General features: G+C 38.9%; 1 long non-coding RNA gene across 2 annotated transcripts in view; it reads left to right on the top strand.

Annotated features, from left to right (window-relative positions):
* Positions 1 to 17739, top strand: part of LOC120325172 — a 77081-nt gene that overhangs the window by 31359 nt on the left and 27983 nt on the right. Inside the window, exon 3 of one of the 2 annotated variants that reach the window (XR_005567061.1) lies at positions 4586 to 4757. The exons of the other annotated variant lie outside the window; for it this stretch is intronic. This is a non-coding gene — a long non-coding RNA (uncharacterized LOC120325172). Of the gene's footprint in view, positions 1 to 4585; positions 4758 to 17739 lie in introns of those variants that run through there. 2 annotated transcript variants of the gene reach the window in all.

Here is a 17739-nt window from a genome sequence, read left to right as displayed (position 1 = left end):
TATGCTGACCCACGAACACAGCCTGTGTAATATCAAACAGCAGCACAGAGGGTTGTGAAGCTACCTTAACACTTGTACATCAGAAGAGGATGCAGGTAAAGCCACTTCCTTTCTGTTGTTGAACTAAGGATAGAAAGCTGCTGGCATCACTAAAAGTGCTTGAGACCTACATAGTAAGAAAAGTCATGTAAGATTTATACATACGATCCCTCTCTCATGTGAAATGGCAGGATCTTAGAAAAACAACCCAAATGTTTTAAATAGAGCAACATATTTTTTATCCAGGTGGAATGAACAGAGGGAAATAAAGAGTGAAAATGGTTTGAAGATTAAGGAATCAATTCCCAGGAAGTCAACCTACCCAAACACAGGAGAGTAATCTCCTGGGGAGAATTCACACTGAGTTTTGAATGTCCCATCACCTGGCTGATGCCACTGGGGTTCCTGTTCAACAGTCATAGTTGGCACTTAAGAGTGAGAAAAATACTAGTTCGTGAATTCTCTTAAATACTAGACCTGTGACAGAACACTACCAGAGCTGTGACAGAAGCATTCAGAATCTTTCTTTTGTTAGTTTTCATGCACTTCCTTGTATGAAAAGATGCCGTTAATTAATTATTGTGGTATATTTCTGAATTAGGTGGCTGACATTGTAATTCTGAGTTTTGTACCCATTGCTCAGTTTTCATCACTGTTTGCTTTCTCTCCTTCAAATTCTTTTAATCTTGTCATCCCTAGAGAAAGGACGATCTCTTCAGGGACATTACTCAGCAGTGCCAACAACACTGCTCTAACAGCATGATTGCAGTAGTCATGAATGTGGAAAACACACAACCTCTAACAAGGACTGAAAAAACATGATGCACTTGAATCCATGCCAGCAAAAGAGGTTAGCTTACATTCACAGAAGACATGCACCTTGACATCTGAAAATGTCTTTTAGACAAAATGATGCTGCATGTCACTACCAGCACCACTGTTTAAGCCTGATTCTATGATTCCATGGTTATGTGTTTATTCAAGTGAAGGGGGTACATAAGTCCTCAAATACTGTGGAAAAGAAATTCCAGTTATCATGACGAATTGGAGAAGAATTCATTTTCTTGGATTTTATTACTTTGGAGTAGTCGGTGTCTTCTGAGCTTTGTACAACAATGAGTGCATCTTTGACTGCTTGTGGGTGACATAGCTACAAATTTTGGACATTGTTGTGAGTGGACTATTTGGGTCTGTACACTGTTCCCAAACCAAAGTTCATCAACCCAGCAGTGCAAATGAAGGTCAATAATGCTAACAGGGTAACATTCCCAAGCAAAAAATTTAAATAATTCCAACTGGAGTGATTCAACAAAAAGCCTCTCTACCCAGTAGCTCATCTCTGACAATAATCAGTAATGCACAGGAAGAATTTTATAAAGGGGTGAGGTGTTAACAAGTTTATTCTGTAATACACCCTGTCTGCTGCTGGCAACTGAGAGTTCTTGGACTTTCTGAACCAGGATTTTCATCTGAACCACTGAATTCCTCTAATGTCTGCTTGGCTGGAAGAACAACTAATGTATTTTTGAGTACTGTTTGTATACTAGAATAGTACCACCATTTGGCTGTATGGAAAACTATGCCAAACATGCCATATCTTGAGTCTCCTTTAACAAGACTTAAAGGATGTTTTCTGAGTCATTCACTTGAAGCATTTATTTAAAAATGAGGTGTGTGCAGAAAATCTTTCATAAGACCCAACCCTCATTTGAATTCTAGACACCCTCAAAATTCTACAGTAGAAAAACAGCAATTTCAAACTTACGTGGAAAACAAATTGAAAGTCTTTCCTGAAAACATGTATAAGTATGAGGGATTGAAAAGTAACTTAAGAAATTATTAGAACCAGGTACTTCTTCATAGCAGAACTGCAAAAGAGAGAATTGTAGTTGAAATCTTGAGGGAAGCAAATCTACTAAAGAGGCAGCAGTAATTTGAAGGTGCAAGTACTGTTAGATATTGAAGGTGTAAATTCTGTTAGATATTGTAATAAGTGTTGATATAACAGGCAATATTATCTTTTTCCATGCTTTCCTTCATGTAAAACCAGAATATATGGAGTTTGAATACTTCTCCATCTCAAGAGAGTTTATATATATATATTTATTGAAAGTTTGTTCTGTTTAATCTCTGGGTGAAAGTAAGCAAATGATAAGGAGCCTTGATAGGAAAATGTGCAGTGTTTAATTTATTTTTTCCCCAGTGTTTTCAGTGTGACTGCTTGTTATCAGTATGATTGAAAAGGCTATCCCAGGTTTTTGTGTCCTTTCTTTGCTCCCCGTGGAGACTTGGATGGATTCACTCCACGCAAAACAAACTTGTTCCTCCACCCATCAGAGATAACTTTTGTAATTGTACAAACATCAGAGTGTAAGTCTTGTTCTGATAAATTTGAAATGTCAATTCTGTGAATGAAGCTTCACAGTATGTTCTTTTGAGCAGTTATAAACAAGATATGAATATTGTATCTGACATAACAAAATCTGTACCTCATTCACAGCTTTCGCAAGGAAAATAAAACCCTCACATCATTACACTGGGGACTTCTTGGAATTGCAGTGAGAGATGATGATTATGCGGAAACTGAGACTTATAAATGCTTTATTGTTTTGATGGAAATCAGCCAAAAAGGCAGATAAAAGACTTAAGAAGAGCTAGCTAGGAAACAAATCAGAGACCTAAATGACCCTCCTGGAAAAATAAATTGTAGAACTTAACATCTGGTTCTTGCAGTTGTCAGCTCACTCAGCAAAGGGTCAGACTGATTAGCTGCTTGCATACAGAATATAGGGAAGGGAGTAAAGACCACATCATATCAACAGTAGCAGGCAGTGCCAAGTAAATGCTCATAATCTACAGAGATAGCAGCACATAGCAGTGTCTAGATATATAAAGTTTGTGTTCGTGTTTCAGTGTGACCTGTCTTCACTGGCGCAGCCATGCAAACAATAACTGGTGATTAGCTGTTTTTTGAGGAGGTGCATATGGAATCTTAAGCATCACACAAAATATTCAGTAGCAAGTTACCTTGGACTTTGTTGCAAACTTTTAACAGAGGCCAGGTTTTTTCAGTTCAGGAACTGTTCTTCCAAAAGTTTCCAGTCAGCTTAGACAGTGGTTAAGTGACTTAGCTCAGAACAATAATTTGATGAAAAACCACAATCAAGACAATGGGTTTGAAGAAGATTTTTGCTCGAAATAAAACTTTAAAATTAAGGAGGTGGGAAGCCCTCTCAACACGAAAGAGAAATACCTTCTCCTGCATGCCCTGAACAAGCAAGAAGACTAATACTTTATGTAAGCTGTATTTACATCATGCAAGAAAAAGGAGGCTTAGGAAATTACTAAGCATGAGGAACCTGAGGCACTATCTCAAAATGAAGCTTAACACAGTGCAAATGCAGGTGTATCATTCAGCTTGGGTCTTATTACTCCTTGCAAGGTGTGCAGCATTGTAAAGCATCAGGGACATATTGTTTATCTGCTTCCAGATCCCAGCTGTCCTTCCCCACATCACCAGCATTGGTCTTTTTTCTGATACTAATAAACAGTTAAGAACACAAAAACATTTTCTTTGTTATTTAAGGAAGAGTGAGTGGAGTTCAAATGTGTTTGCTTTGTTACATAAACTACACAATGTGTTTGAAGCTTGTTTTTGACCCCTCTAATCTGCCCTTAGCCCAGGATGGCAACTCTAATAGCAAACAGCAGACTACCCGGAGGTGCAATTCCCAGGAGTCTGGTGGAATCAGAGTCTTCTTGCATGACTAGTTATTCTCACTTTCAAGCCTTCAGCATATTTTGCTCGCAAATAAGTGTTGCTCCAGTGTAGAAACTGGGCACTGGCGGGGTATTTTATAACATTCTCTTTTGTGAAAAGAAGTCTTCTTGCCTAAATATTCAGCAGCAAATTAATCGGCTGGTTTTTGATGATGCAGTAATTAATGTGAACAGGGACAGGATGCTGAACACACCCCCACACACCCACCCTCGCCCTGAGTCTACACCCCGCCCAAATACATAGAAATTTGACTGTTATTCTGTCAAGCTTCTTGACAGCGAACATCTTGAAAGGCTACTGGTATGTCTCCAGACATTCCGCATTAAAGCCAGGGCAGCCAAGCCCAGAAATGTCGGCTTTCCTTAGAACAGTAGTAAGAGAGGACTTGGACTCTTTTTCTGCCCTGCTTACTTTCTGTGAAACATGATGAATGTCACCCAGATGTTTCTATAGGAGCTGTATTTACTTCCAGCAGCTTTGACCATGGTGGTTGACTTATAAAGCTACTACCTTACAAGGCTATTACCTTTTTACAGACACAGTTCTTTGCATTTTTTTAATTTCTAATCATGGGGGTTCACAATACTTCATTCAGTTCAAGGTGCCTCGATATACACTATAGGCTAAATCTTGATTTATACAATCCAGTAGAATTGTACAGTCAACTGGGGTAGAATATGGCTCCAAATTTTTTTTCGGAAGCTCATATATTCATTATCTTGTCATCTGCTGTAGTCCCTAAAATAATCCTCTTTTCCTCAACAGAAAAAAGTGCTGCTGCTCATTTTAACCATCAAGGCATTTTTAAGGCCATCACAAAGCCCACAAAAAGAGCACTTCAGGATACTTGAGCTTGAATATTAAGTATTCAAGTACAACTTTACTCGGCTCTGGCGAGGCCACATCCTGTGTCCAGTTTTGGGCCCCTCACTACAAGAAAGACACTGAGCTGCTGGAGTGTGTCCAGAGAAGGACAACAGAGCTGGGGAAGAGTCTGGAGCACAAGTTTGATGAGGAGCAGCTGAAGGAGCTCAGGGTGTTTAGTCTGAAGGAGTCTCGGGGGGACCTCATCCCTCACTACAACCACCTGAAAGGAGGTTTTAGTGAGGTCAGGGTCAATCTCTTCTCCCAGGTAACAAGAGGCCTCAAATTGTGCCAAGAGAGATTTAGATTGGATATTGGAAAAAATTTCTTCATGGAAAGGGATGTCAGACATTGGAACAGGGAGAGGATTTAAAAGACATATAGATATGGCACTGTGGGACATGGTTTAGTGGTGGACTTGGCAGTACTGGGTTAATGGTTTAACACAATGATCTAAAAGCTCTTTTCTGACCTAAACAATTCTATGATTCTATAACTTCATGTTCATTCATTGTGATTACTGAACTTGATAAATCTTTGATTTGGATGGAACACGTGAAACCTTTACATTTCCTTGGTCTATTTCACAGCTTGAGCTGGGCAACAAAATGAAAAAAAAGTTGATTTAGTGAAACACTGTCATGTTTCAGGGTCTTGCACTCTCTCCATTAAAATTCTTTTGTAAAACAAAAGAATGCCATTTCGTTAAACAAAATAGCTACATACATTTCTCCATATGTTATTTTCTCTCAAGGTTGATGCATATAGAAAATCTGTATTGCATTAAATAGGAAGTGAGTGTAAATATGACATATGGAAATCTTCCAGATGATTGAAATGTAAAAAATTATTTAATGCTGCAAAACATTTATCTACTCTCTTAGCTAGCAGCACGCATTTCTATATAGAGACAATACAAAGCTTTTCAATTATTTATTTTAAAGGAATTTAAGCAGCACTTTTAGCAGAAAAAAAAATCTCATCCTATTTCTGCATAGCTGTGTTGGGATTCCTACTTAAGTCAAAACAAAACGAGATCAAACTAAACTCATTCAGTCAGTGCATATCAAAATCAACTTCACTGAAGTAAGTGAAATTCAATGGGTACAGAAGTTATGAGACTGGGGTCAGTTCCACTGACCTCAGTACAGTTACCTCTGATTTGCTCCAGTGTGAGATATTCAGTCCTGTGTGGATAGACTTGCACATTCAATTTAACTCCAGGAATGAGCTTGAGATGCAAAGTTTAAATCCACATCCACATTTCTCAAAAATAGGGTGTCAATTTGGGGCTTGACAGTGGGAAAAATAGAGGCTGGTTGCAAGTTCAGAATACTTGGGTATAGATGAATTTCTAATTAATTTATTTTAAAATCTGCAAATCAGCATGCTTGTTTATATTGAAAGGACGTAACTACATGTCTCTGAATTTCTGCAGTAGGGGAAACTAATACTTAAAATAGAGCATATGCTTGAAGTGTGAGGAAAATTATCTGCTGTTGTGGAAGAAATCCAGAACTCTGGACTCAATTCTTGGCAGACAAACACCTTTTGATTCATCTCTATACCAAAACCTAATGTTGACATTAAAGAAGGACAAGATGAATAAAACTTGGTTTATTAACTCTTTTGAGTGTTCTGTATGAAGTGAGATAACAACGCTGGCTAAAGTGGTGAAAGAATTTGCTGTGCAGAAGTTTGAAAGGGATGGTAACTGCAGAAATTTCCTATAACCCTTGAACCTTTCTTATTCCTACAGCTACCTCCAAAATGTACTGGTTTTTTGAAGTTTAGAATTGTTTCAAGAAATCTTTTTAGATTTTGGTTTCTAATTGCATCTAAAGTGCCAAATGTGTTAAGGAGGGCTGCTCTTTCAGTTTATTCAAGATGTTTGAATACATTTTAAATCCACATGGAAACACAACTTAAGTATAAAGCCTTTGGATATGTCACCTCATTACACCCCTACAGTTCCAAAAACCTGTGCCAACCCACCTACCAAAGTTGTGAACATGTCTACTTCACACTGCACTCTTGTTGTGTTAAACCAGGTAGCAATTAATAAAGATTAATAAAGATCACATTGTCAGTAGAACATTATAGACATTTACTTAAGAATGTACATTTTTTTGTTTCATTTCTTATTTTCAAAGCATATCAGCAAAATCAGGAGGGCATCAAGATTTCCTTTGAACATCATTGTTAAGGATTCTTGCTAGAATCCCATGGAAGGAAAAGGAAAATAACCAAACATAAAATATAGCACATCTGCCTTTTTAGGTTGACCCAAGAACAGCCAGACATTGAAGTGAATTCAGATCTGTTCTCTTTTCTCATTCTCATATGGAGTGAACTTCCAGAGGAAATTAAGAACAAAGTGGAGGTTGGGTGATGATCTGGTCGTAACCATGTAATCATAGGAAGACAGGACAGGGAACATGCTGCAATCTTCAAGATATAGTACAGTACAACATAAACACAACATTTTCCCTGGAGACACTTGCTTAATGTACTTAAATGTTAGAAAAATTCTGAAACCTATTGAGACTTAGATTGGTGAGTGTTTAAATTCCTTCAAATCCGTATAGCTGGAGAGAATAAAGACCTAAATCCAGACAAAAAAAGCTGCCTACAGGCTAGGAGTTGAGTGATCGGCCAGCAACCTTCCCTTAAAAAAATTGTACTTTGATAAGGCTACCATTCTGACAAACAGCATGATGAATACAGATGACAGAGTTTTGTTTAAAGTCTCTAGGTCATATTTGATGGTACAAAAACCCTATGAGTGTATACAGTAACCACTGACTTAGCTTGGTGTGGTTTTTTAAATTTGCTTACTTTCATATTGTAGCAGTAGGATGTATAATCTGAAACAAAATAAGTAGGTGATTCAGATGTCATACAACTTTACTTGGTTGATGGTTGTTCCTTTTTTTCTGAAAGCTTCCATGTAAAGATTTATAGATAGAACAAAATGCAAAAAGAAAATATTATTCCGACTGAGGTCTTTGGTGAATGTAGATTGTTTGCATCTGTTGTGCTGCATGAAACTTCACAGAACGGCAGATCACTGAGGAGATCAAGAGTCAGAAACTGATCCCAACAGGAACTCCAGAAGTGTAATAGAAGGGTCCTCTGAGACTGTCTCACCCTGGTGCAATTATCTCCTGTTACTAGACAAATGTTGAAGCACATTTGAGTCACTATCAAAACGAAACGTCAAGAAATGTTTATTTTCAAAGCTGGAGACTCTGCCCCAGGAAAGCAACCTTCTGAATGACCCTGCTCTTCCTGACTGCGTCAAATGACAGAAGTAGGTGTAGGGTCATGTCATCTGATAGGCACAGGAGCAAGGGGGTGACATTTCTGCACTATGAAATGGGATTCACAGAGGTTAACTATTAAAAAAAATTATATGCATGTACTAGGATTCTGATTATACTTACGATTTTAAAAAGGTTCCTGGGCATTCAGGAGGCCCAGTGGATGTGAAACTAAATCTTTGAGGAGGCTCCCTGAAGAGCATGTCCCCATTGAGCTCACGAGGCAGAACTACATAAGCCTGGCCCATCCATAAGGGACATAGACCTTGGATGGTAGCCTGAAGTTAGGCACATCATCCCTGATCCAGTGGCACCTGTCAGCAGCCAGCATTTCAGCAGGGCTTTTCCTTCAGCTTGCCCTATGTTGGTTCTGCTTCTCTTCAGGATCTGAGGGCAAAAGCTGATTCTCTCCCTGTTCACATGGATCAATTACAGGTAACTTTTTTTTTTTGTTGATTTGTTTTGGTTTATACAATCAAAGTTTGGACAATGCAATGCTGCTTTTCATGAGAAAGGCTTTGATTTGTGTTTTTTTGGTGGGGATTTTTTTTTATAGTTTTGTTTTAATTAAATTTACTTGAATTTTTAAGTTTTCTATTGTGAGCTATCCTAAATTCAGCACAAAACTGAAAAGAATCATTGAGTTTTTAAACTATTTCTTCACTTTTGGGACTTTTATTAGAAGGTGTTCCATCAGTATTAAATCAAGGAGAGTGAACAGCATTTGGATGTGGAGAGGGGATGGGGAGACCAGTATGACTGCATAACCTGCATAAGCACAAAGGAAAGGAGCTCAGACTCCAGACGTGCAGTTATAATTCATTCAGCCTAGGCAGCTGCTGATTGATGGAAATCCCTGAAATTTCCAAAGCAAATGTACAGAACTGACAAGATGGTTGAACAAATTCTTATGTCATATTTTGATTTAACTCTTTCAAAGCACTCATTTTAAATTGAAAGGCAGAGAAAATGTATTTGCTTGGTTTTTCACTGTGTTTTGTTATTTCCCAGTAACATAGTTGGAGAAAACCAATTTTTCTGGGTTGATGGAATTGCTATTGAGAAACAGAACTGTTTGGCTTTAGATCACTGAGTTGAACTGGAAGGGGTAAAGCCTGTCAAGGTTTAGTGACTGCTCCAGGCTGCATATAGAATTAATTAGTAGATTCAATTTTATTCTTGGTTGCACAAAGAAAAAAAAATACCACTACTATGACTTAAGCCTTTTTTGGCAATCTCAACAGAACAAGATAGGTCAAGATTGAAAGCAAAAGAGTGGGGTGGAGTGGGTTGGGATGGGGGAAATTTCCTCTCAATCCTACAGGTGCACTATCTAAACCAGCACTGGAGCACATGGAGGAGGTCTGTACTGCCACAACACCAGCTGGATCTCCTCTGAGCTTAACCAAAAGACCTGGATACACAAATTCAGATTGGAATGGCCTGAAAACACTTCATTTAAAAGATAACAGATCTCCAGTGTCTGTCACCAGAACTCCTGAGTTTTCCCAGGCTTTCAGTGGGTCCCAGGAAGTTAAACTAGAACGTGCTGTAAATGGAGTAATCCTCTCCAGCTCTAAACAGACCACTAAGCACAGCGCACTTTCACTGTGTTTGACAAAAGGAACATTTTCAGCACATTTTTATCAGTGCCTGGCTTTCATTTCCCCATTTGTAAGGTTCCTGGTATTAAGTTCATCTTAAGGCAAACATTCACTGTGCACTGATAACAAACTGGAGACACTCTGCATTCGATAGTGGTAAAGTAACCCCTTTCTTCCACAAAATATAAAAACATATTTATTTTAGCTAAGTTTGCCTAGGAATTGATGTTATTTGTCTTACAATGTACAAGGAAGAAAAAAAAGGTCCTTGAGCTACAGTAAAGAAAAATTTATATAAAATTTTTGCATGTGACATTAGAAAATCTCTGAATCACTTCTATCAATTCTATCAAGACAGAAAGGTAAATGCTGAATGTTTTTCATGTGAAAAATCCATAATTTTTTCACTTCACATATCAGTAAATTATTGCTTCATTTTAAAAAGAAGTGGTTGTTTAATATTTATGGTAAAATGCTTCAATTTTAGTTCTTAAAATGATGGAAAGGAAATTGCAGTGAATAACTCATTAGTTGAATTTTATATTTTATTTTGTATTTTACAGATTGTTGTTAACAGATCGTTAGTTCCAGGAATGTCTCCATTGAACATTAGGTCAAAATTGCAAAACTATCCTAATTCAAATAATTTTTGAACCTAGGGGAGTTTTTCAATGAGGACAGTAAAGGAAGTATTTAATACTAATATGTTGTTGCACTTATATATTTATAAATAACTGTAATAAATATTTATTTATGTACACTTTAAATCTGAGGTTGCTTATGTTTAAATGGAATTAGAAAATAAGAGTTAAGGTCCAATTCTTGTTTCAGCATACACAGGAATTAATTTTCTTTGAATATTTTCTCATATTTACCGTAAGTGAGCTGTCTTATTTAATACTACTGAAAATATGCTTCCTTGAGAGAAAAGTCAGGAGAAATAAAGAATTATAAACTGAATGTTTAATTCGGTTCAAAATTTGAGGAAAATATGCCTTGTTTTAAGGCAGAAAAGGTAGTTTTACCTAACTCTTATTGAAAAGATGTCTTTGACTGACATATTTTATCTAATCCTACTTATTTAAGAAAATAAAGGTGCTTTACGGCAGTTCTATTTCCAACTCTCTGCCATTAGACTGCTTGCCAAGTTTTTCTTGGCTAACACTATGGATAATTATTTTTCAACTATGTGCATTTTAGCACTCAAACCACAATATTTACCTACATAACAACTATGGATAGAGTGCAAGTTCCTCAAATCAGTATGGCAGAGCCATTTGTGTGAGCAAAAGCCATAAGGATAAGATACCAGTATAAATGATAACTATTTCAAATGTACAGATATTCAAGTGCTGTAAGCACAGATTTACTCTTTAATATAATTTACACTGATGTTACCAAGCCCAGTATATTTCTTTAATTGTTGTTTTAACAAGTTGCCAATAAACCAATAAAAAAAAGTACTATTAGCAATCTATGTTCTCCAGTGAAGTATATTTTTATCCTCTAGGAAACAAACAAGAGACAGGTTCATTTTTCACAGCCCTGTGTGTGACTTTGTGCAGTACTCTTTGGCTAATACAAGCTATACCAGAAGTTCAGAGCCTTTCCCTTTCCATCCCTTAATGCTGAAGGATGAAGAAGAGGAGTGCTCTTAATGACTGTATTTGCCTACTGGATCCAGGCTATGTGTGATCTTCCCACCTTCACCAGGTTTACACATACGGAGGAAGTGATGAATATCCATCCAGCTTTTTAAGGAAGCAGCACTGGCTAGTTCCTAGCAGATCTCAAGTACTTAAATAGTAGTTTCCTACAGGACTCCAGTAAGGCACAAGACTCTCATTTAATGTTTGCATCAATTGCTTTATTTGAGAACTACTGACCCATCTTTTCATAGTCTACGTCCCAGGAACGCATTCAAGTGAGATTTGAAACACTGGGGGGTTTTCTGTTATTAATCCTTGGAGCATTAAATGATTGAGGCCAAAAAAAAAAGAAAACCAAAACAACCCATTAAATTTTCCAAAGTTTCTGCTCCTCTTAGCTGCCGCCTTACATAGCTGTAGGGGTAAATATTGAAATGCACTGGCATTCAGTTGCTAAACTGATGATGCCTGGATGGAATGAGCTGTTTCAAAAACATTTTAAATTTTATTTACTTTTAAGGTGGATGTTAAGCTCCTGCACCCATCCCAAAAGGTAAATCAATTGGGAGAAATTGTGATACGTGAAAGCGACAGTCTGGAGTGATTCTTGACTGAGTCATGGCTAAAGGGCAAATATTTATGTTTGGATAATGTTTGTTGCTATAAAAAGCAAGACTGATCTTGATGGATGGAATACTTCTTGATGTGGAGGCTGGGGGAAGAAGCTGTAGTAGAGAGGTGTGCCTGTTCCATTCTAGTTATCATCTGTTGCACTGCTGCTTGTGTACAAAAATTGCCAAGATATCTTACCAGCCTATGTGATCCATCAGAAACACATCCTAATTCCCTTTGAATGTGCTAGCTATTTTTCAAAGGATTGCCAAGGGCTTTGCTAAACAATTTTTAGAGCATCTTTATGAAGCTTTCTCTGCAGATCTTTCTTTTCAGTTTTTTAGTTTTCTGTTTGGTCGCCTGAATCTTGTGTTGAAAGAGAAAGGAAATTCAACCTTCAAAGAGGGGCAGTGCATGGTTTCACTATTGTGGCCATGTCTCAGAGTAAATCTTATGACTCTTTCCCTACCTCTGATAGAGGAGTGACCTGTCCCTTCTCCACTCAGCATCTGAAAACCTCTCTACTTACACAGACCCACTCCAGCTGTCAGTACACTTTGAATCCCAGAGAACCTTGGGTGGCCCATAGTAGATTACAGGAAATACAGAACAGCAACATTTTGCACAGGGTATTATTCTTGTTCCCAAAATTAAAGACAAATCTGGGAAGAAGAGAGATCAGATTTCTGCCATCATTAATCATTTGTGCTTAAATCCACAGCACCTCTATGATTTATTAGCATTCTCTGAAAGAGTGGAAAGTTGTCCAAATAATCATAATTGAATAAGTTTTTGATTACCTACTAATCACTCTGCAAACTGAAATTGGATTTTATATTTGAGTGGGGATTCACATAACAGGTTTACATAATTTTGTTAGCCAGATAGTTCTCTTCTTATGAAGCACAGCGAACAAAACAAACAAAAATAACCCAACCTTTATTGCTCTGTTTGCCTTTTGATGTGTTGGCAGCCTGGGCCATTTTTAGACCACACATAAGCACTCCCTAGAGACAGGTCTCAGAACAGTTCAGCCTACAAAAAATAGAGTAAAAGTTCAGGTTCTGATACTTGGTTTTTGGTGCTTCTATTTTACAGTATTTGAGAAAGGTAAAATCACAATGCAGAGATAGAAATCTGCCTGCTTGCTCAGTCCTCTTCTGTTGTCTGCTTTGGATGCTCAGGCTGGCAGGTCCTTAGAGATGTGTGGAAAGGTGATCAATTCCTGTAGCAACAAGGCCCAATGATTTCCTCGTAATTTTGCAGAAAAGAGAGTAATTTCTATGAACTGGAGTTCTGACAGACACACATTCACAGGGAACAGAAGTCTTTGGTTAAAAGTGGCTCATTATTTTTTGAAGTCCAGTCAGTTTGAAAAAGAAATGGTTTTGCACACACACCAGCCTATTCCAGGTGGCCAAATTTGGCCATTCCTAATGGCCAAATTCCAGGTCTCTTCTTGGAATTGTGATGCCTAAATTGATAAATTCTATCATAACTGCATGGTTGGCAAAGGTAATGGTTGCATAGCTGCAAAGAGCTCTTCACATGCATGAAATAGGTGTACCCAGCCTAATTAATATTGTGATGTTAATTAATTAATTAGGAAAGGTAATAATATCTCCTGGGGCAATGGTTTCTCTTTTGGTCTGTTGGTTTTATGATGGCGTAGCAAGGGATTTATCCACGAGACAATCATTAGACTAGTGTTCCAGCTTCTGGTGGCTTGGATCACCAGGACGCTCTGGAGATAGGAGGGAATGTTTCTGACCTGTTCCTGGCTTTCACTTCTGAAATGCAGAACAATAGTCACTGCAGATGTAATTGCATGAGGTCTTTCTTCATGAGCAGCTCTGAGGAATCACGTCCCTCTTGCTCTTCAATCTTCTGGTTTTGGGCTGATGCCTTGAACAAAATGTAGCTTGCTGAGTTTCCTGGGACAGCCTAGAGATAAAATATTTTGTGGACAAATGTTGGGGTTGAGCCTATGAGCTGCAAAGTGATTTTTGACACAGGATTTCTCTAGAACACCACCCTCATGAAGGGCTGACAGCAAACCATTGCTCTTGGTGACAAAATCAGTCATCTCATGCAAAACATCACAGGGCCTATTCTCTAACCTTGATGATCCCAAGGGATTTGTAGTCCTCTTCTCTTTATTGGGTCCCCTTTGTCTTTCCTTTCAGTTCTGGACTCTTCATGGTCTATGCATACATTCACTGAGACATTCTGAGAGCCAGGCCCTTCTGGCAGCCACTCTGTCCCTTGCCGGCCTCTCCCTTCTTCAACAGGCCTCTACATCTGCTCCTGCATGAACCAGCAGCGCTGGGATGTGGGAGCAGGTAGAAGCATCAGGTCTGTACATCTGAGGCCATGAGTTCAGCTCATAGATGAAGTGATGGGCACAAGCATCCAGGAAAGGTGCTGCTGCACTCGGGAAATGACAGTAGAGCCTCCAGAGCCAGCAGAGCTGAGACATTGTCAGGGCTCCCTGTAACCGATACAAAGAAAACCCATCCCAGCCGAAGCCAGACCCTTGGCACATCTGTACCTGCTGACAGAGTTATACAATTTGAAACAAAAAAGCATTTTTAAGGCCAGTGGGGAGGAGGAGGCTTCTGCCTACATAAAACATGTCATGCACCATTTGCACAGACGTTTATGTTTTAGTGGTGCTGGCAATACAACTTTCCTTTTTCAAAGTACGTGCGTATGCTCTAATAAGAGAGAGTTACTGGGAATGGATAACCAGCTGGAAAAATGTGGTCAAGGTAAAACCTTTCAGGCCCATTCACGCCTGTGAATTAATTTAGCTTTTCATTTTATGATCTTGAGTTATGAAATATTTGTGCAAAGCATTAACAGCTAAGGCAATTCAAGAGACAGTCGATTATGCCAAACTCTAATCACTAGACAATAATTAGGCTGTCAGTTACAAAACATAGCATTTGTGATATTTCCAAATGAAGCAACAGCCAACGCCATGTGCCAAAACCAGGGATTGGTTCAGACAGGTAAGAGTCTCTTCATTTGACCGTTGCCAGCGCAACTTCTGAGCAAATTAAAACCTTGTGCCATTGTGCTAGTGAATCCAGATTTGACAGAAGAGATTATGGAGACATTCTCAGTGAAAGCCCACAGATAATGAAAGAAAAATTTGCTAAGAATACAGTAGAGATTTTCCCCTGATTTTCAACACAATGGCAGATTATTACTCATCCCATTATCTGAGATCTCAAGGCATTCCTTTAACACACGCATGAGCAGAAGTTAAACATCACAACATCCGGAAGAGTTTAGGGAAGCCTGTTTTCTGTCTCTTGGATGTGAGGTACATATTAGTTCCAGCATTTTTGAATAGCCACTGTTAAAGTCATGTAACAGGATCCATTTTTAGGGTTAAAAGATTAAATCAATGGTTTGCTAGATTAGGGGCCCAAAGTACACTTAGTTGTCAATGTGCCCATATTTTTTACTCCTAGGGTTCTTTTACTCACATTTACCTACTGACAACTCCCCAGAGGCTGTTTGCTGGGAGAGGTAGAAAATTAAGATGCACTTAAATCTTTGAATTTATGCTCATTGTCATGCATAAACACAGATAAAGAAAACATTTAAGTTCAAATGCAGAAATGGTAGCTGATGCTGACTTCACACCCATGGTGACATAAACAAAACCAGTGATATTTTACATTCAAATATGCCATTTGGGGCTCATGCAGTGGCTTGTTTGTGGCTGAACTGTCCAGTGTGACAGCAGGAAAAAAATCTCACTACCTGCAACTAACCACTGCAGCAGGTATTTGACATGCTAATTATGAAACCTTTGCACTTCCAGAGCAAGAGTTATTTACTGAAAACATGGATGTAAAATTTCTCTATGATAAAAAACTAGTTCTATAATGGGCAAAAAACCTCCATGGTTCCTCCTCAGTGTAGAGAACTGCTGTCCTTTTCCTGAAAACATCCATGTGCACCTGCAGCTTTCATTTCAGGTAACAGCGAAACTCACCATGAAAAGGATTAACATTCAATATTCAAAAAGGAAAGACTTACTAGAGATCAGTATTTTCTCTTTTCATGGTTTCATTATAATTTATGTAATATTTAATTTTTTCTTACAAGGTCATAGAGTCATAGAATGGTTTGGGTTGGAAGGGTGTTCTCGTTCCAGCCCTCCTACCATGGGCAGGGTCACCTTCCACTACAGCAGGTTGCTCAAAGCCCCATCCAGCCTGGCCTTGACACTTGGAGGGATGGAGCATCCACAACTTCTCTGGGCAACCTGTGCCAGTGACTCAGCCTATATGTCCCAGAGAATCTTTCAGTTTGAAGCCATTTCCCTTTGTCTTAGCACTACCTGCCCATATAAAAAAACCCTCTTCAGCTTTCTTGTAGGCCCTTTAGCTACTGGAAGGTGCTAGAAGGTCACCCTGTAGCCTTCTCCTCTCCAAGCTGAACAGCCCCAACTCTCTCAGCCAGTCCTCATAGGAAAGATGATTCAGACCTCTGATCATCTTCACGGCCCTGCTTCCTTTCCTGGTGACCCCTGAACTGGATACAATGCTCCAGGTGGAGTCTAATGAGAGCAGATCCTGCTGGCCACACTCTTTTAGATGCAGCCCAGAAGTCTGGGCTGTAAGTGCATATTGCTGGCTCAAGTCCAGTCTCTTATCCACCAGCATCAAGTCCTTGTCCTTCAGACTGCTCTTGATCTATTCATCCTCCAGCCAGTACTTGTCCTTGGGGTTGCTCTGACCCAGGCATAGGACCTTGCACTTGGTCATGTTGAACTTCACAAGGTTCACACAGCTTGGTGTGAAGCCTGTCCAGGCCCTTCTTGATGGCTTCTCTTGCCTCCATCTTGTCAAACTGTGTGACACCACACAGACTGATGTCACCACTGAAAGTGCTGAGGGTGCCCTTGATCCCAATGTCCATGTCACCAGCCAAGATGTTAAACAGTGCTGGCCCCAATACCAACCCTGAGGGATACCACTTGTCAGTGGTCTCCACTTGGACATTGAACTGTTGATCCTGCAAATTCCATGTGACATTACTAGATTTTATTTAAAGGAGTGAAGTAGACTTAGATAACTAGAGCTCCCATCTGCAGATGGGCTTGACTGTCTAACCAGAATTGGTACCCCTCAAGATATCAGAGAACAACTTTTCTTAAAATGCTTTTTGGATACCGATAACCAGTTCTTAACCTCACAGCCCTGTGCACAGATGCATATACACTGTGCATATCAGCTCCTTGAGGTAGACATGAGTTCACCTACTAAATAAATACCAGAAGTGTTCTCCCGTTTGATAGAAGAGGTCATTAATGCTTTGGCAGTTGCTGCTAGGAACAACCAGCTCACCCACTGTAGCCATTCTTAAGGATAACAGATCCAACTCTAAGTCCCAGCAAGCTGTAGAACAATGTGAACAATTTTACTGCCTTTCACAAGACCAGCACTCATTACTAATGAGTCTGTGGTTCTCAGAAATTTTAATTTGGAGAAACAGACATTCGGACGGTATACAGACATTTGTGAATTTCTTTTCCATTGTAAACATGCCTTTTATTTTTATTATTCTATCTAGTCATGCTTAGGCAGGTATTTGTCAGCTATGTATGAGTAGATTCTATGAAATCTCAGACAAATTGGGAGGGGTAAATACTGCAGAGGACAGAAAATACTACTCAAATATTTAATGAAATTGAAAACATGACAACAAAGACAGACTTCTTCCAGAGCATTTGAACAGTCCCAGTATCAGCACATGTAGCTGTTTTGCAGTGGTGAAATGCACTTATGCTCACAGTACCATTTAGTAACATAGACTTATATTGACTCATTTTCCACAGAGCCGTA

The sequence above is a fragment of the Pipra filicauda genome, unplaced genomic scaffold (genome assembly GCF_003945595.2).
Source record: "Pipra filicauda isolate LSUMZ 115617 unplaced genomic scaffold, ASM394559v2 scaffold86_size2582843_pilon, whole genome shotgun sequence".
Taxonomy (NCBI): domain Eukaryota; kingdom Metazoa; phylum Chordata; class Aves; order Passeriformes; family Pipridae; genus Pipra; species Pipra filicauda.
The sequence above is the reverse complement of the archived record's forward strand: the minus strand, read 5'-3'. Positions and strand labels throughout refer to the sequence as shown.